This window comes from Armigeres subalbatus, chromosome 2, assembly GCF_024139115.2.
Source record: "Armigeres subalbatus isolate Guangzhou_Male chromosome 2, GZ_Asu_2, whole genome shotgun sequence".
NCBI lineage: Eukaryota > Metazoa > Arthropoda > Insecta > Diptera > Culicidae > Armigeres > Armigeres subalbatus.
The window spans coordinates 11667392-11689005 of NC_085140.1; the positions used below are offsets into that span (position 1 = coordinate 11667392).

General features: G+C 39.3%; 1 protein-coding gene across 1 annotated transcript in view; it reads right to left on the bottom strand.

Moving 5' to 3' along the window:
• The window catches only part of LOC134217768 (uncharacterized), a 529775-nt gene that overhangs the window by 197972 nt on the left and 310189 nt on the right, over window positions 1-21614 (bottom strand). The window lies entirely within an intron of this gene.

Consider the following 21614-nt stretch of genomic DNA (forward strand, 5'->3'; position numbering starts at 1 on the left):
CCGTCGAATGACTGATTTTGGTGCAAAACTTAAATGTCCCCATCCATAGGTTCCCCGGGGATATCCCAGCGACTCCAGGATCCGTTTATTTAATTGGTTTTTCATTCTTGACACATTAGAAGCCTTCTAGATTAAAATCATAGTGGACGATCTATCAAAAAGCGAGATTCAAATGATGTTGTGGGCTGACCTCTTTGATAAGTATCGATCGAAACCGATTATAAAGAAATGGCCATATCTCACTTGATTCTGGTCCGATTTCAAATCTCAATATATGGTTCCAATCAGCAACAGCTTTACTTCATTTGTGGTTACTAATATTATTCAATTTTAAACCACAACTTCTCCTAATATCCACATCAAATTTACGGTTTTGAACCTACCTCCGAAAACTCCGGAATATCTCCGGAATCCGGAATCAGGCATGCCTGAATTTTCAAAATCGGATGATAACTAAGCTAGTTACAACACATCTAATTTTACTCAAAATTTGCCTATCCTAATTATTCTGTCCATCCCCTGTAAATTTTTATAGGAATTTCTGGAATTTTTTTTTAAAGAATTATCGGAGGAATTTTTGGAAAAATTCCCGTTAAAATCCTCTAGAATCCAGAGAAATTCCTTTACAAACTTCCAGAGGAATTCCTGGAGGAACTTCTGGAGCATAACCCTAAAGAATCTCCGGTTGAATTGCTGAAGGAACTTCCGAAGGAATTCCTGGAGGAACTTACGGAGGAATTACTGGAAGAACTCCTGGAGGAACTTCTGGAGGAATTACTGGAAGAACTCCTGGAGGAACTTCTGGAGGAACTTCCGGAGGAATTCTTGGAGGAGCTTCCGGAGGATTTCCTGGAGGAACTTCCGGAGGAATTACTGGAGGAACTTACGGAGGAATTCCTGGAGGAACTTCCGGAGGAATTCCTGGAGGAACTTCCGGAGGAATTCCTGGAGGAACTTCCGGAGGAATTCCTTGAGGAACTTCCGGAGGAATTCCTGGAGAAACTTCCGGAGGAATTCCTGGAGAAACTTCCGGAGGAATTCCTGGAGGAACTTCCGGAGGAATTCCTGGAGGAACTGCCGGAGGAATTCCTGGAGGAACTTCCGGAGGAATTCCTGGAGGAACTTTCGGAAGAATTCCTGGAGGAACTTCCGGAGGAATTCCTGGAGGAACTTCGTGAGGATTTACTGGATGAACTTCTGAAGGAATTTTTGGAGTAACTTCCGTAAAAATTCCTGGAGGAACTTCCGGATGAAATCGCGGAGCATCCAAAGGAATTCCTGGAAGATTTCCCAAAGAAATTCCTGGATAAACTTCTGGAGGAATTCTTGAAGAAACTTTTAGAGGAAATCCTGGAGGAACTTCTTGGAGAATTCTCGGGGGAACTTCCGGGAAAATTTCCTGGGGAACTTCCGGGGAAATTCCTGGAGGAACTTTCGGGAACTTCCTGGAAAATTTTTGGGGAAATTCCTGGTGGAACTCATGGGGGAATTCCTGGAGGAAATTTGGGTGGAATTCCTGGAGGAACTTGCGGAGAAATTTATTGAGAAACTTCCGGGGGAATTCCTGAAGGAACTTTCGGGGGAATTCCTGAAGGAACTTCTGGGCGAATTTCAGGAGGAACTTCTGGGCGAATTTCTGGAGGAACTTCCGGGAGATTTTTTGGAGTAGTTTCGGGGGAATTCCTAATGGAACTTTCAGAGGAATTCCTTGAGGAACTTCAGGGGGAATTCCTGGAGGAACTTCGGGTGGAATTCCTGGAGGAACTTTAGGGGGAATTCCTGGAGGAACTTCCGGGGGTTTTGCTGGAGAATCTTCCGGGGGAATTCCTGGAGGAACTTCCGGGGGAATTCCTGGAGGAACTTCCGAGGGAATTCGTGGAGGAACTTCTGGGGGAATTCCTGGAGGAACTTCTGAGGGAATTCTTGGAGGAAGTTCCGGGGGAATTCTTGGAAGAACTTCCAGATGAATTCCTGGAGGTACTGTAATAATTAAGTCTTTCAATAAGCATAAATATGCGAATCTAGATGGTAAACTAAACTTCCATAAAAACTAAAGTTGTAACATGTCTATATAATGAAATAACTGAACTTCATTTTGACGACTCGTCAAAAGCTTGCAATTTGGTTCAAATCATGATTGGATACCCTTTGCCAATATTTTATAAGATATGGCAAGGTTCTTCTAGAGAACTGTAATAAAATTTGGCATCCGATAGCTGGTTGTAAGACAGTAAGTAAGTAAGAAAGTACGTAAGAAATAAAGTGAGTAATTATTTATTTACTTAAACTAAGGGCGGACTGTCGCTTTGCTGTACATAAAACTCGTCTTGATTCAGCTCGGTCCATGGCTGCACGTCGTCTACGGAGGGTCCGCAAATCCTTTTTCGCCTGTCGCAACCTGCCTGGAAAATAGCGAATAGCAGTTCCATCAAGTTCCAATCGTGATCCTGTATTCAATGCCCAGGTCGTTGCGTATTGTATCGTATTATCTATTATGTCGTTCGTAATGACCGATTTATAAAGCGGCTTGTTAAGCCTGCGCAAATATTTTGCCCCGCCGGAAGGCCGTCGTGTCCGGTCTACTTAAATATTTAGTGTCCCACCCAACACGAGGACTCGGACTAGGGCGCTTTGAGCGGAGCACGATGACTTTGGTGGAGCCGGTTTGTGGATACCTGCAACTTTTTATAGAAGTTCAACAGAGCCTACTGTCAAACCTCAACACATCCTAAGCAAGCCCCTAAGTAAGTGAGTAGGTAAATAAGTGAATAAGCAAGAGAGCTTTGCAAATTACCAGCCACCACCAATATCTCACTCAATCCACAAGTCGGTATGATAAACAAAACAACATCAACGTTTCTAATGCAACCCGTGACCCAACCGTACAAATCCGCCTGGACATTAAATCAACCATCAGCCGGCCTCAAAGAGCACGTGTTCGCCGAATGGGGCTAATGAAAACCAAAATAAGCCATTGTTTTAGGTGTTGTTTACGGCCACCTCTCTGGCAAAAACAATGACCAAAAATTATGACGCTTTTTTGGCGGCGGTGCGGTGGCGGGTTTATCCAAATTGGGTATGGGCAGTTTCGCACGCTTTCCATTTTTCTGCACTGTATCTGGCCGGTTGTACTTCTGCTGGGTTGTTGGTGGGCCAGTTGAGCGTGAACGTTATAATAATGACGTGAAATCATAACAAGCTTGTTTCGGAAACTATATTTTGTGCAGATCTAGATGCGCCGCAGCGTAGAAATGTGTGTCTTTTCGTTGACGCTTATCTTATTGTGCTCGTAGCGTATCGGCGCTAGTCAAAATTATAAGCGCTCGGAAACGAGGTTGCGTTTTGGCGGCTATGCCCTAATTTGAAAGATATGAAAATTGTTTGCGAGGGTGAAGGCTTCAGATTGTTTGCATGTAAATAAAGGTGGTGCTTTAGATAAGACCCAGCGGACTGATCTTACGGTGTGTTATTTTCGCATACCATTTATTATGTAGGCGTTTGTGAATTGCAGTCAATTACACTATTTCACAAAACAGAATGAAAAAGTGAATAATATTTATTCTGATTCAATGTCGGGTTAAAATTTATTACTTATTTTCTTCAGTTGATTGAACGAATCTGAATGTGATCGACTTAAATTGTTGGAAGAAGCAAACGAGTAAAATTCTAAAGTGAGTTTAAAAGAACACTTAATTTGTGTTGTTACTCTGATTTCCAGCTCGTGGGCGTAGTATATTTAATTAGTAAATGTGCGATAAGGCTTAGCTATATTTAAACAGATAACGAATGTGTTTGTACCTTGCAGCACCGCCGAATTCACACCGTTTTGTGATTAATTCAAACAAAAAGCATAAGTAAAATAATTAGCCCAACTTTTTCGTCTCCACATTTCATTTTGCTTTGGAAAGAAACTGTTCCACCGTCCGTTGAAAGCATGGCTGGCATGTGCCATCTAATTATTATTACAAGAGAAAAAAACTAACGTCGCTAATTTGCATTTTAGATTGTATTCAGTTGGTCGAATCGCTTCATTAGGTATTCATTTCCCATTGCATCACAAATTGTGCGCCCAGGTAGAGGAAGTGACTGCAGCAACCCAGCGAAGAAACCTTACCGACCCATCTTGGCTGGGAAACCGCCTTCGTGCGGACCGCCGTTGCCGGACTGCGGCGCGACGCCAAAGTGCCGGTAGTTCCGAATCATCAAGTCATGTTCACCGGGAAAAGCAAGCACTGCAGATTCTCTACTCGTTACCATTTCTAATGTTATTTACTGAGTGAGGTCTTTCGTTGGAATTCTGCTTCAATAACATCGGTTGTGGCCCTTGGCGCTATGTTTTTGTTTCCGTTCCATAAAGAGTGCTTTCTTGGTGGAATGGAGATGTTTCATTTGAATAAGTGAGTCACTCGCCGCATGAAGACGTGCACCTGAGTGTAAACACTTGAGAGAGAGTGTCGAAGCCCAGGGCATTGGCAAAGTGTATTCGGTACCTGCAAACACGAAATTGATCCGAAATATTTTATCGAACTACAGGATAAAGATTTTGCGATGCAATTATATTCCAAGAATTTTTTTTTACAAACAATCTTATTTGAACCAAATATTTTTTATGCATATGTGATGTTTCCGACTACATTTCCGTTTCAAATTTATTCAATTTGTGTAATAATTATCTTTTCATGGGATAAAGGGATTTTAATGGTTATATTTTTGACAAAATATATGAAATTCATTCATCTATATTCTATATAGGTATTTGTTTTGTTTTTAATTTATTTTTGACACATGGCAAGTGATGCCGTACCTTTATCCCATGCATCAATCGGTAAGGTCAATCATAAATCAACCGAGCCCAGTCACAAATCAAAGCGGCTCAGTCACACAGAGGTGTAAATAACCGAAATCAGATCGAAACACAGCAGGCCGTGCAGGGGACTGTTGGTAATTCGCTGCAACCTAGATCCATCTTGGGCAAATACCACCTCCGGTGTAGGCCGCTGCTGGTTTTTTTTCGGTTTGCCTCTTTCCGCCCGGGCATAGAGACTGGCCACATGGCCGACAACGGTAGTTTTCTACAATTGATTGTAATTTTGTTTTTAATTCTGTTGGTTGCTCTCTTTGACATTGGGCAAGGTTTTGCTTATTTGATCGATCACAAAGAATGCTAAATGATCAGTAGTGTACTCATTGGGAGCAGCATTTTACTTGTGCTACATAATATAGTGAAATCTCTCTACTATCAAGTAAGAGTGGATGTTACTAAAATAATTTTAAAAAATGGCAAAGCTATCTTCGGGGGCTGCAAAATCGAGATATTGAACCTCAACATAACCATTTTGTAGTAAAAGCAGCGGTGCTGTAATTATTATTTCCATGGTCACATTCATCCTAATTAATAATTATCAATTAGCTTATCGTCCATTAAACTACAAAATATGGAAAAACTAATAGATGAGCATATAAATAATCTTACTTAACGAATACTCCTCTTAGTAAACATCAGTTTACATATCAGGAGGGCATATATTCAGTAACGGCGCTTCACAAGTTACAAAGTTGGAAAGAAGCTAATCACTTACAGTGTTCCTTGCCATTGAAGGAGCATTCGATAACACATCTCACAGCTCAATAAAGAATGCTATATTGAAACGAGGTTGGTTGGATTGGCAAAATGTTATCAAACAGTGAATATGAGCTTATAGCTCATAAGCTAGTGTGAGAGCAGAAAAAGGGGGACCTAGAGGAGGGCTACTATCACTCTATTGTGGTTTTCAATCGTTGATGGTCTTCCCAAACAACTGAAAGCTCGAGGCTTTGAAATAGTTGGCTCCGCTGCTCATATCATTATATGATGAAAATGGGGGGAAGGCCGGGGGTTGTTTGACCGAATATACCATTTGGCCGAACAGACGACTAGGACGAAAGTCGGCCAAATGACCAAGGGTCGTTGACCGATGACCGGTCTATACCGGTCTATACCGATGACCGGTCTATACCGGTCTATACCGATGACCGGTCTATACCGATGACCGGTCTATACCTTCCTACCTGAGCGATGACGATTTTGACGTCCCGCAGCAGGCATCCATCGTATGTCTGCTCCAGCTGCGCATAGAACGCTTCTTTCTCGTCGTCGGGTCTCCCTTCGTTTGGGCAGTGCACGTTGATGATGCTATAGTTGAAGAAACGGCCTTTTATCCTCAGCTTGCACATCCTTGCGTTGATTGGCTGCCACCCAATCACGCGTTGGCGCATCTTACTCAGCACAATGAAGCCGGTTCCCAGCTCGTTGGTGGCGCCACAGCTTTGGTAGAAGGTTGCCGCTCGATGCCCGCTTTTCCACACTTTCTGTCCTGTCCAGCAGATTTTCTGCAGCGCTACGACGTCGAAGTTGCGGGAATGTAATTCATCGTAGATTATCCTGTCGCAACCTGCGAAGCCTTGCGACTTGCAGTTCCATGTTCCAAGCTTCCAATCGTGATCCTTTGCCGATTGTATCGAGTCGTATTATCTTCTATGCCGTTCGTAAAAGTTGTTTTTAAAGCGGCTTATTGGACCTGCGCAAACCTCCTGTCTCGTCGGAGGGCCGTAGTGTCAGGGCTGTTTAGCGTCCCACCTAATACCAGGACTCGGGCTTGTGCGCTTTGAGCGGCACACGGTCGCTTTGGCGGAGCCTACTTACGGATTCATGCAGCTTTTTATAGAGGTTTAACAGGGCCCACTGTCAAACCCCACCACATCCTAGGCAGGCGCCACGATTCGCGGATGGCCTGGGGAGGGATCGTCAAGCCCTTGGACATAGTCCCTGCTGCTCCCACCGAGTTTATTTAATCGGCGGCTTTAGCACCACTCTCAATGAGAGAACGCCGGTCACGTTTTAATTGCCCGACCTTTTGAGACTGTTTGGCTCAGGGGAAACCTTAGAACGATTGTTATGCGAAATTGGCAAAATCTCTCAAACGCAAGCTAAATCTCCTCCCATTCATTCACTGCAAGATCTCAGGCATCGCAAAAAGTTTCTGCTCAACCAAGAAAATGACGTGTTTAGCTCCCGAAATTGGTGAGTCGTTTATTCAAGAAACTGACGTTAAACGTAATTAAACTAATCACAATCACTTCATTTCTAGAACGTTTTATTCGTGATGGACGATTTCTACGGGAATGGAAACACAAGAGCAAACATGGTCAAATATGACCTTTTCGGCCAAATAATGAAATGGATTTTCATACATTTTGTATGAAAATTTCTAATCTTAATCATCTTAATACCAACCGATAATGGAAAGATCGATATATGCTAATTTTTCGTTGTGTACTTAACTAATAGGAAATATGACATGGAGCAAAAAAAAAAAAATTAAAATCATTCTGAAGAATCAATTTATTTTCTAGATAAATTATGCACGCAACAAATTATATCAGAAAAATGATAAATTTTTGTCGAAACAAAGTTTGCCGGGTCAGCTAGTTAAATATGAATCCTTTAAAAGCCATGCCTATGGTGTTGACAACGAGAAAAATAATTCTTTTTCTACTTTAAAATTTAAAGTAGTAGATTTGAAATATTGCTCGACTTGATAGTAAGCTGAGTTGGGACTTGCATTTCGAATAAGCTTTATTAATAAGTGAGGCGACGTTCGGTAAAAATGGAGACTAAACCCAGACAATTTTTCTGAACATTTTTTTTAATTTGAGAGGGTTCGAACAAAATTTTTCTTCTACAAATTCTGTTGTGTGGGGGGGGGGGGTGGTGTTTATGTCCAAACCCCGTGGCTACACCACTGGTGCAATGAGGAAGATGCCGAACAAAGAGCTGGACGATTTGCTCCACGTGTTGCTATTGGAGTTCTTTGAAGATCAAAAGACATTCAAACGTCTTGAAAGGTGATCTAAACAGCTCATAATCGCATATTTGTAACATTTTCATTATTGAAGATATTTTGAGCTAAGCTATTTAGTTATTCAAGCTGACGAAGTGAGATCAAAAAGTTGCTCTAGAAAACCCGAAAGAACTATCAAGTTGTTTTGTAACATTGAGCGAAGTGACCGCATAACAGTAACACTGGACAATTCTATTGCTATTATGCCGTGTTCCTTGAATAGAAAATTTCGTAAATAATTTGCATTCAAATATCAAGTACCTAATGTAAATGATGCTATTGAAGATTTTAACTGAAAAATGTTTCTCTGTAATTTTTGGTGACTTCCATACTGAGCTTTTTTCTGGTGGTATGTTTTTTATAGGCGGCTATCTGGCGCTCATTTTCTGTTGCGATTAAAAATAAACGGAGGAGTATATTTTCTTTATGAGCGGTACACTGCCTGTAATCGCATAACTGTCCCATATGAATAGGAAACCCAGCAGAGATGGGACAAATATGCGGTTACAGGCAGTACAGTAATTAATCTTGGGCGAAGTATATGGACAAATGGTGGACCAAATCTTCGCTCAGGATCTATTGTATTTTACACCGATGGTTTTAAGCTGAACAATCAAGTTGGAGAAGGCGTGACTGGCTCAGAGACAAATGTTTCGATTTCGTTGGGCTAGTAGACTACTGTTTCCCAAACTGAAGTTCAGGCTATTCCTGAATTCTCTAACTTATGCTTACGCCAAAATTTTAGGCATTCAAATATTTGCATATTGTTTGACAGTCAAGCAGCATTGAATGCTTTGAAATCAGCAACATGCAAATCTGATCTCGTTTGGGAATGTGTTCAGTCACTCCAAACCTTGGGTAGTCGTACCAAAGCGAATCTATATTGTGTTTCTGGTCCATGCGGCATTGAAGGCAGTAATAAAGCTGATATGCCGGTGTGGTGATCTACCACTACATTGTCTCAAAGCATCTACCCGTCAAGGTAGATCAGGACAATGAAAACCAGGCAGCTCATCGATAGGTAAATAATTATGAATATTTACCTCTCGATAGTTACCTGATCATGTATATATATAGTATGTAAGTAGATAATAAAATTAGAGTTAAGGTAGAGCTTGTTCTTCTCTCCACCGACCATATCACATTCCCTAGGAGCTGGAGATGGCTGAGGCCACTCCAGAGAGGACGACGGCTTCGCTTCATTGGTGGCAGCGGTGGGATGCGTTGGACATCAGAGGAGCATAAACGGAACTGAGGTTCGAAGAAGTCGGAAGTCGGCAGTGCCGATACGATAGAAGATGTGGTAAAAGTTGCACCCAGGTCCACGCATCGAATGGACAGCAGTTTGTAAAGGTAGGTATTCTTGGCAGGATGTAATGATCCTTCTCGAGATGAGGGCGTTATTGCAATCCTTTGATCACTGCCGGTCCTCGAGAGGTACCTTCATAGCGCAGGATTGCCAAAACACCATTGTTGCATAATTATTTGCACACCGACACATCCTGCTGAAGAAGTTGTCTTTTAAAAAAATGATAAAAATCATTTTTTTTCCTTTGGGGATGAGTAATGTGGTGATCTACCACTACATTGTCTCATAGCATCTACCCGTCAAGGTAGATCAGGACAATGAAAACCAGGCAGCTCATCGATAGGTAAATAATTATGAATATTTACCTCTCGATAGTTACCTGATCATGTATATATATATAGTATGTAAGTAGATAATAAAATTAGAGTTAAGGTAGAGCTTGTTCTTCTCTCCACCGACCATATCACATTCCCTAGGAGCTGGAGATGGCTGAGGCCACTCCAGAGAGGACGACGGCTTCGCTTCACCGGCAAGACTTGGTTCATCTCAACAGTTCATAGGTCATGAATCATTTTGTGGTGTATCTGCGTTTTCCCTGTGTTTGGAACTCTAATCTTGGGAATATTCTAATATAAAGGACATCTCAAAAAACACCTTGATTGTCGCAGTCTAAATGGCACCAAACGTATTTATCACTCGCAAAACTAGTATAGTATAAATAGTATTTCGCCTATATTTGCGAAATATACTCGTTACATTGTAACACAAACCTTGAATGTCATAATGATTCACGTGCATCCCTCTTGCACTCGACGTTAGCGTCCATTTCATGCCATTGAGCGCTCAATCAACCGTCCCCGAGTTCCACTTGACAGCCCACGTAAACACCATGCGGGCTACGCAATTTGTTCACCTTCGAAATCCAATCTTCGACACCTGTCGCTTAATCCGATAAATCCCACCCGATGGCGAAATCATCCATCCCACGACATATTACGGATAATAACATTCAGCAGTAAAACCTGTCACCGTTCGGGGCCGCCTTTTGCTCATCCTATGCTGAACCCTTTTCGCATGCATGCTTTATCGCTCTGAATTCTGCCCTCGCGGATCATAATTCCATTGTCCGCGATGCGTGCTTCTCCCCTCCGCACCAAACCACACCCGGCTCATCGCTAAACTGCCACCGGAGCACCGCAGCAACAACCAGTTCGAATTTCTTCGTAAATTTTTCACCAAATTCAGCACCGGTGGTTGAATATAACAATAATTTGATCAATTTTAATTATTCGCTGTCGTTTTATTGGGTTTTCCCTTTTAAAAATAAAATTCGTTGCAGATAACACTTTGCCTTTGAGCCCCATATGTGGCATGTGGGCTTCGTCCGCTTGCCATCATATGCAGTCGTATGTGCACGGAAGGACGGCTCTAAATAATTGTTGTGGAATCGGAACGAAACCCACGATTTTTTGCATTGGACGGCCAAAAATAATAAGCGTGAGAGTCGTGGGGGAAATCTTCCTCGACCGCAGATGGGCTGTGTTGGGGATAACGAGGGAGATCGGAACAAGCTTATTACATTACCCGTGGGGTCCGCGGTGAATCAGGCCCGGACGAATCAACCAACGGTACGGTACGGGGGAAGCTCAAATTAAGCTCGTAATGACATAATTGCCGTTCGGCTGTGTTAACGCGTTTTTTCGGTGTTATTGTTGGGATATTATGTGTATTTATTTGTATCACACCTCTCGTTGTTTCGGGTGAAATGATATGCAAAATGGCCCAGGAAGAGTAAATCGAATTCGGAAATCAAACTGTTCGGTAACTGTTCTGGTTTTTCATTACACAACTCCCATATTCGTCCATCACAAACAAAGGAAATATACATACCTGTTAAAAAAAAATCTATTGCCAACTTACTTGATACCTCGTGGGCTACAGCTCCTTGATGAACCAACTCCGAATTGAGTATCCTACAACTACTCCATTGCTTTCATTTTTCTAAAAACCAAAGCCAAATGACTAAAAAATGTCACATTTCGTTACAATTTTAGGATATTTTAATTTGAAGGTGTTGCCTCAATATGGGGACACTTGATCTCTCATAAGTCACCTATACAAAAAATTGACGAAAAAATAAAAAATACTGAAATTAAATTTGTTCTCATGCCTCTTTTTTTGTAGATTTGACAAATCTGATGAAGGATTGTCTTGATTTTATATTTGTTATGTAAACATCGTATACCTAAATGGGATCAAGTCTCCTAAAATTCTAAGATTGCAGGCGCTGTAGAAGGCAAAAGCAACAATTGTCAATGAATATGCACAGTAAGTTGGAAAATCGCGTATTTGGCAGGAAATAGTAGTTTGTGCAACAAGTTGCAAAAAGATGATTTTTTCAGCACGAGTTGTACATTTATCCAACGAGGCTTGCCGAGTTGGATAAATACTACGAGTGCTGAAAAAATCGAGTTTTGCAACGAGTTGCACACGCTATTTTTTGCAATGACGAAAAATGGACTTTAATTTGATAAATTTGTACCAAAAATGTACAGTCTAATTTTCTCCACACGACCATTCTTGCCAATAAATTATATTGCTGCAAAAACAATCAGATTCCATGTTACCGTGCCACATTGCATAGTTTGCAAAGCCGTGAAGCGACAGATGAAAATTTTTGATGTCATGTCCATCGAACTATTTCAATTATTACGCAACGCAGAGAATACACTATTTGAACACTTACCCAAGCTCATTCAGCAAAATGTAGTCATGTAACTACTGTTCTTATGTTGGTTTTTCATTATAGCACCCAAATGAGTGCTGTAATGAATATTATGCAACCCATTTGAGTTGCATAATGATCATTAAAGCACCCATTTCGTTGGTATGGAAAAGTAGGCCGTTTTATCACTCAAAGACGAACTGTAAACCAGGTATTATGATCAGGAATTGCAAAAAATAATTTTAAAAACCATAGAACACCTTTGTACTTTTATCAAAGCAAGCTCTTGGAGAGCGATCAATTCCCCCCGAATATAACCAACTCTAAACTTTCCGTGATATCAAAAAATGCTAATAAATAGGACACCTCCCTGTTCTAGAAACAACACTTGCAGAAATCTCTCCGTCACCTCATGCAGTACAAAAGAAAGCTGTTGAAAAATCCTTTACCTGCATGGAATATCAAATCCTCATGTTGTAAACTTTGTACAAAATTTGAAATTGAACAAAAATGTCAAAAATTTTCATGTTTCGCCTTATTTTAAAAGGTTTGGTGGTCAACAAGATTAAAATCAATCGAATGCATTCTAATTATGTAGAGGTGAGAAAAGTGGAATTAAATGGAGAGTACTTAACTCGTCTTAGACGGTTTTTTATGTAGAGATGGTCAATATTAGTCATATGTCAAATAGCGATGATGATTTGTTCGATGTATAATGTATCTATGGTGCAAAATCAATTTATGTATTCGGTAGCTGTCCCCCGGGTCCGGACAGTTAGTTTTTCATGTGATCAAATAGCCAATCTTTGCACCTGTTTTGTTAAATTTACTTCAATTCAATAGTTTTTTCTTGCTGAGGTATCAGAAAGCCACAGAAATAGGCAGAAGCTAAAATTGAAGATGTCATTGAAAATGGAAGGAATTTTAGGTAGGATGGAAGAAATTGTGCTGGAGAATCAATAAGCTCTTCTAACACGTGTTAATATCTAAAACTTGAAGCATGTGAAAAATATTACTATTCTAATTGATGTCCTTACTCATTTAATAGGAACATGGTCATATTTGAACATGATGCAATAGTGTCCGGTACTCGGGTACACTTTTCTGAGCCGTGACTATTTTCACCAAATTTCATCAAAATACATCGTTGAAAAGCGAGTTCAAATTATCAAATATAGTTTGTATGAATCATTATTGATCATATTTTGTGTATATGGCATACAAGTAAACATAATCGTGGTAAAGTAGAAATCAGGTGTTGCCAAAAACAAGAAGGCACTGTACTACTAAATTCATTGAAGAATCTATAAGATGACATTTAGCTACGACACTTCAAATGATATGCTAATAAATGAATGAAAGGTTAGTAACAAACTGTTTAAAAATCTTATTAGTGTGCTTCTTTAAAGATTGCTTATCTAAATACCAATTCTTTTGAGTCAAGTTCGAGTACCGCTGCACGGTACTTTAGTTTTAGTCGCTATGATAATTTTCCACGCTTGCCTTTGATCTCACACCGCGGAGCACGAATAGGGATGCTTCATCATACATATATTTCCAGTTACGTATTTATTGCATCTTGCTTGATTGTATGATAATATTATTATTAAGATCCCTCAGCAAAAATATTTCAACCTTCCCTCAGCGTATCAAAAGTTATAGATCGATGAACTTCGTTAACAGCTTAGAATAATTGCGTTTGCTTTTCGTCAAATTAGGCTGGATTGCTCCATTCGGCTGTACCGTTTTATTAATTACTCATACAAAATATAATCACACCTGTGTTCCTTCCTGCGCACGATTACCGCTCTGTCAATGTCGTGCACGCCAAGCTAAGGTCCAGTCGATAACATCAAGTTCAGTATTAACCCACTCCCCAAACTTCCATCACCGTTTGGGCACCGGATTATGTCATTATGCGTTGTTTGGACATCCACACTCCACACTCACACTCCGGTTCGGTTCGGTTGACGCTTTACGATCGAAACGTGTTTTCAATGCCATTGCCACCATATGCGTCGTCGTTCCGCCGTAATTTATTTTTCGGCATTTCACTCTTTGTTTTGACTCATCGCATCGGCAATCGAACAGTTATTTTCACGCAGGGAAATGGTTTTCGAATATATGTAGAACAAGAACTCTATGGATTAACCATTAGAAAGATGATTGAACATAAAACTGCTCTACTTCAAGTAAGCGAAGGGTATTTTATAAACATATCTAAAGCCAAAAAAAGTTGTAAAATTAGTTGTAGTTGTGTTTTATGGTGGTTTCATTTGAGTAATTTAGAGCAAATAATGGATTTCAAAACCTTTATGAAACCAAAAATGTTATTTAGGTATTTATACATCAAAACGATTAGGCTCATAATACTAACAAATTAGTATTATTCCATAGTATAGAATTTCAAACTGTATGAATTATTAATGTAGAAACCTTGCAAAATATGACTATACTGGCCATCGTCCTTGAACCAACAATTCTTACAGTGATTTCAACATTCTCTCATATGAACGATGGATCGCCATCGTGTGCAACGAGGAGCACTAAATTTGTCACAATGTGTCCTTTACAAATCATCGACTGCGGATTTTTATCAATGAAATATGACCATTCATCAAAGTATCAACCACCATGGGATGCAGGTCCGCTTCGAAATACTGGAGGGCCATATTTTTTCCAAACCGACGCATACGCATGTCATCGATTTATTATTTATTGATTCCCAAGTTGAGTTGACCGAACATGCTGCTTTGAGTGGACGATTGCTGACGCCATCATCAGCTGTTATCTATGCTGTGTCACATTCAGAGCTTTTGTCGTCATTGCCATGCGATGAAAATTACATTTTTTAAGCCAATTAGGTAAGTGCTGTCCCAGGCTGGGACGGGACTTGCAAAGAGGAAAAAATGTAACTTCATCTGCAACCAGCAAGCGCTGTCACGAATTGTCAGATGCAACCAGCACCTTTTTGTGTGAAAGTATTGGTATCCCTCAAAAAGTATTCCGAATGATTTTGTTTTACGAGTACTCTTTCACTTTGAAAAGTATTCTAGTAGGGCTTCCATTTTTCCCGGGAATCAACTACCCGGGAAACGGGAAATAAAATAATAATTTCCCGGGATTTCCCGGAATCCCGAGAAATAAAAAAAACTCTCGAAACTAATTCAAAATCGTAGTTTAAATTTTGTTGTAAAATATGATTTCGAAAATATGCATTCGACATCAGGATGCTTGCTATTTTGTCCTCAAATGATGAAAAGTTGTTGAAAGCCTGTGAAAGTTTTTGCTCAGTTCGAAATAAGTATCAGTATCTGCTCTGGCTCAAGAGTAAGATCTGCAGTGTCCTGATGAGCTCCACTATGTACTACTTTTCCATATTTTTTTTTTAACTTTTTCAGGTTGTATCTGAATTTTTTTTCAGTTTTTGGACAACGACGGCTTCGATAGATTCTCTTCTATTATCACCAAAATATTCCTACCAAGAACTATTCTTCTACTCGACTACTTTGTTTAGTGCATAGAATCAAAACCAAATCAAAGTGCTTTCAGGCGAGTGCTTGATTGTCGTACTTTAATGATCCTGACTATAACATTTTTTTTTCAGTCAAACTTTGCTTGAAATGGTGAACAGCACCTCAACGCATCAAATTGCAAAAGTTTTGCGAGTATTTGTTGTAAGACAGTTGTAATGATCACCTACTAAAGACCTAAAATCTGTTTTTCCATCAAGATCTATTAGCCCACCAATATTATAAAATATTCAAAGTAAATATTTCAGAAATATCTCAAAATACAAACGAGTCTTCGAGGTCTTAAAAAACCTTTGACAATAATAGGACAAACCTGCCGAAGCGGTCACTGCTCTTGTCTGAATATCTGCGAACATTGGTAGCTCTGCTGTTTCACCACAGACACTAAATTTTTAATTCGACTTCACAATGCTTACCGACGTTTGGACCTACTGAATAAACGAATAATAGATACAAACTGGTTCTTTGTCTCGCCTCTCTTCAACACGTGCTGGAATGCACCGTATGATTCTGTAGCATTTTTAGTTATAACTTAAATTCTTAAACTTCAAAAGTGAAATAAATGGTGAGATGATGCTAGTAGAAAAATGTATTTGATACCCTAAAATCCGTTATCATCAAATTTAAAAAAATAAGACAATTATTACAAAATATCTTAGTATATTCATTTCCCGGGAAATTCGGGAAACTGATGCATAAATCCCGAGAATCGGGAATCCCGGGAAATATGATTTCCCGGGAAATCGTTTCTGGGAATGGAAGCCCTATATTCTAGAATAGCCGGACAGATTATTATTAAACAATTAATAAATACTTACAGGTTTTATTTCCGATAGGAAAATCTTTATAAAAATAAGTTTACAAATTCGTAAATTGCAAACACTTTTATTGTGCTCAGAAGATTCTACCCAGGATTTAGGTGAAGCACTCAAGGAAACAGTTGAGAATCGATGATCAACTGTGATGAAAAGAAGAACAAGTGTCAAAACAAGGAAAAAGAAAGCCGTCTTTGCAGGTCTCGTCTCAGGTCCCAGGTAACCATTAGCACTATATTTCGCCTTTTCGGTTAAATAGGGCTATTACAGAGCCAGTAAAAAACTTGTTAGTTCTGTGCTAGCATTATAGTCGCACGTACGGCTTATTTTAAGGCTTACGGTTACCTGGGTGGTTAAAGTGAGGTAAGGTATAAGGCTCAAACCTTAGCCTAATGTGCTGTGGTTTAGCACATTTAAGGGAAGGTGGGTAGACTTGATCCTCGGGGAGACTTAATCACCTCCTGTTTTATCGAGAACTAAAGTAGTTTTGCTCTAGCGTATTTTTAAGTATGGATCCTCTAGACAAATTACCTTTACGTGGTGAGTTATTTTTTGGATTGACAACCTTATTTATTCTGCAGGGCGGTTTGTATGTTTCGACCTTCCTAAAGATTTTTTATTGGCCAAGCAAAATTTGAACAACTTCTCATAACAATGATCAAATGCTTTCGTTTTTTCACAGCACAAGGCCATTAATATGCTTAATGATAGTTTTCTTTAAATAAGCCCCAATTGCGGGGGGCACCGGTTCTGATGATGAATTTAAACTTGTTTTACACAGCTGTGCGATAAAAATATGGTCATCAATATAAAATGAGCGAGAAAAACGTGGTTTATCAAACACCTTCGGTGAGGGCCGCCCATCCGAATCAGTTTTTTTTTCAAGTTGTTTCAAGTTGTAAGTGCGATAGTTTTGTTTTCATGGCTTGTTATGATTCGAAGAGGTTTTTGGCTCTCTTTTATCGTTGTTCGTTAGGGGAAGTGCACCGGTTTTGACCAACTTAGTGCCGAATTTGGCCAACCCTGAAAAATACATATTTTTCCAAAATAATCAATCAGTTGAAAGCAGCGTTGAATCATGAGGGATATATCTCTTATTGGAACTAATAAAACCCTCGCGAATTGATTTATTTTTGGAGTTATTCGCAAAATTGACCAAATTAGGAACATGGCCAAAACCGGTACAGTTCCCCTATCTATCGGGAGCGTTTTCTGCAAACCCTGGCCTTTATGTATAGGTACTTAGTATGCGCGAATGGCAAAAATCTAAAAAGTTTTGTTTTTCAAGATTGTGTTAACATTTGTCAATCTTTGAACGAACATCGGGTGAATTTTTCAGACCGGTTCACACGTGCAGCAAGTGCTTTTGTTTTCGATTTTTAAAATAGTTAGAGGCTTAACAAAAAATAGGGGTTATTTGGGAAAGTTGACCTTAAATAAGCCAAAGAATCGAGTATCGACTGAGACAATACAATGAGATACAATTTTTGATGGGAAAGGTCAATTATGTCACCAGACGGCTTGCCTACTTTTGGTTAATACGCCAAATAGTCAAAAACAACAATAATTGTGTACAATTTCTTATTGCAGGTATCAAAAGTTTCGAGCCTACAATACAAGTACAGTACAATAATCATTGAACAATAATTAAATTAAACAATTGAAGTAAATGATGCAATACGAAGCGTGCTAATTATTAGAACGTTATTTTTTCGACTTAATAAGGATGCAATTCAACTTCCATCGTCATTCCGATCGCCTTTGTCACTGTCTGAATCTACTTGCCATTTAAGAGCAACATTTGTGGATGTACTACTGGTAATACCCAAGCCGGTGAGGATCCCTACCAATCTGAAGGTTTATCCGAATATTCCGATTATGGATCCAACCATGAAATCACCCGAAAGAAAAAAAAAATGGCGTCTCAAGGAATGGCTGAGAAGTTTTTTTTTTGTTTGGTAATAACCCTTGGCTGAAAAACGTTGCAATTGATCAAGTCTCGCGTGATTTTTGAAAACGTCGTAAGTCCAAAAGAGAGGCTCTCTCTGTTTACTTTCTTTTTCGATTATTACAAAGCCATACTAACATTTACATATTACCAGCAATGCCTCAAAACGGCGAAGCAGTGCTAATTTCGCCATTAATTGCGATTTTTAAGGCAAGTCTAAGACTCAACTATATTCCATTTTCATAAAGACAAGTAAAAGTTTTCTTTATACCAAAAGTAGGAAAACGAGATAAGACGCATCCTAAATCATACAGGCCTATTAGTCTTTCATCAGTTCTGTTGAAAACCATGGAAAAAGTTTTGAGTGATTATATCAACTCAAATTACATGATCAAACATCCACTGTCCAAGTTCCAGTTTGCCTACCAGTCCGGTAAGTCGACAATTTCGGCACTTCATACAGTGGTGTCTAAGGCTGAGAAAGCTCGATCGGCAAAGGGAATAGCGCTTCGTTCATTCATAGATATCGAAGGAGCATTCGATAACGCTTCTTATTCGTCAATGGATCGTGCCATGGAGAAAAGAAACTTTGACACGAACATTATCAAATGGATTCACACATGCTTGCAAAAAGGGAAATCTCTTCAGAGCTGGGAAGTTCGTCTCCCGAGCAAAGCTTGAGAGCAAATCGATAACTAATTTTGTTATTGTGAAATCGCTTAATTTTGATTACTCAGGTTGATATCCTTTTGGTCGTTTTAACGGTTAAAAGATCAAAATCTATAGCAGAAAAATCTTACTGTGACATCAAATCGAAAACTATTCCTGCTATCGATGACAGCAAATCGAAAACTAATTTTGATATTGGTTCCGATAACAAAATAAGTACACAGTTTGATGTCAGATCATACAATTTAGAAATCAACAGCAAAAAGAGATCAAAATATGTAATCAGTCATGATGATTTATATTTGAAAACAAATTATGATTTCAATTTGATATCAATATCAAAATATGTTTTCTATATGCTCTCATGATGTTTTCAGACTTTGCTCGGGCTATTACAGTATGGGCAACGAAAGGTTGTCCTCAAGGAGGAGTCCTCTCACCACTAATGTGGTCCTTAGTGGTAGACGATCTTTTAAGAAGCTTAGAAGAAAAAGGTTTCGAGGTTGTAGGCTTTGCCGATGATATAGTCATCATAGTGAGGGGGCGATTTGACAATATCATTTCACAGAGGGCCCTAAAACTAACGCATTTATGGTGTATTCAGGAGGGCCTTAGCATAAATCCATCTAAAATTGTGATTGTACCATTCACTAGGAGAAGGAAATTTAGTCTAAAAGCTTTGAAGCTAGGAGGACTAGAAATTCAACTTAGTGTACAGGTCAAATACCTGGGAGTCATTCTGGATTCCAAAATGAACTGGAATGCTCAAATTGAGTATGCGATCGATAAGGCAACCAGTGCGTTCTGGGTATGCTCTAAAACATTTGGAAGAAAATGGGGTTTAAGACCAAAAATGATTTATTGGACCTACACTGCCATTATTCGTCCAAAGCTGACATATGCTGCTCTTGTGTGGTGGCCAAAAACAAAAGAGGCTACTGCACAGAAGAAGCTGACAAAACTGCAAAGGTTAGTGTCCATTGCTATAACGGGAGCGATGCGTAGCACTCCTTCAAAATCGTTAGATGCAATTCTAAATCTGCTACCATTGCATGAGTTCGTGCCGTTAGAAGCGGAAAAGAATATGCAAAAACTCAAACGATTGACATTATTCAAGCCAGGAGACTTAGTTGGCCACTTGAGTATTTCACAAAATCTATATATATAAAAACCAATCTATGTATGTATGTTCGCTAACTACTTCTGAACCACTTGGCCGATTTCAACCAAATTTGGTACAGACATTCTCTATCCTCAGGGGAAGTTAACAAAGGGGTGGGATGGTCATGTGGAAAAGGGAGGTGGTGGGAGGGTTTTGTCTGAAAACGAACAATTCTGTGTAACTTTCAACTCCAGGACCGATTTCAACCAAATTTTGTACACATATTCACTACGACGAGGCGATCATATGGGAGGTGATTTGAAAAGTGGGAGGGGTCTGGAGGAGGGTTTTGTTCAGAAAACGGCAATTCAAAAGTAAATTATGAACCCCTATTGCCGATTTCAACCAAATTTGTACACATTCTACATCATAAGGAAATGATAACAAAGTGGGTGGAATGGTCATTGAGCAAAGAGGAGGTATAGGGGAGGTGTTGTCTTTAGAAAACGAGCAAATCAGTGTAACTCCCAACCCCAGGACCGATTTCAATCAAATTTTATACATATACACTATAAGGAGCCAATCGCATTTGGGAGGTAATTTGGACAAGGGGGAGGGGTCTGGAGGGAGGGATATTGTTCAGAAAACGGGAAATAAACTGTAACTTCTGAACCTCTGTACCAATTTCTACCAAATTTGATACCTACATTCTCTATCCTAAGGAGAAGATAGCAAATGGGGTGAAATGGTCATTGGGAAAAAAGGAGGGTAAAGGGGAAGGGGTTGTCTTTAAAAAACGAGCAATTCAGTGTAACTCCCAACCCCCAGGACCAATTCAATCCAAATTAAATAATTAAATCATTCAACTCTATGATTAAAGATTATGATTAATGATTTATTAATTTTGATGAATGATAATGATTAACGATTAAATTCATTTTTGACAATAATTAACGATTATGAATAATGAAAAAAAAAACCGTTGGAGTATGATTAACGAATACCGATCGTGATTAAATGTTGACACACTATGTGTATGATTAATGATTAACGATCGATATGATTAATGATTAATGATTATGAATGATAAAATTGAATGATTTGCATAGTGATCAATAATCGAGTAACCTATATTCCAAATTTTAAAAGGTATAAAAATGATATGATTATGATTAAAGATTAATAAATAAAGGCAAGATATGCAATGATCTAATGTTCCAGTACAACTTCTGTACCCCTTGCCCGATTTCAACCAAATTTGGAACAAACATTCTCTTTCTTAGGAAGACGAAGTTGATAGGGATGATGTTTAGAAAACGGGAAGGTTGTGGAGGGACTGGCATTGTTCAGCTCTTAATCACCTCAGTGTTACTTCTGATCTCCTCTTAGCCGATTTCAGTCAAATTTGGAGCACACATTATTCATATTAAGAAGATGCCGATAGTGGGTTAAGGATGGAAAAGGGGAGGGTGTGGTGGAGTTGTATTGTTTACACACTTAGTTTTTATTTCTGCAGCACGGCAAAAATCCCCACAGCCGTTCGCCAGCAAAATAAAAAAACTGATATTTCAGCTAAAATTACGTTTGTTAGCTGATTTTCGGTCAAATATTTCCTGATTTTTTTTTTATGAAC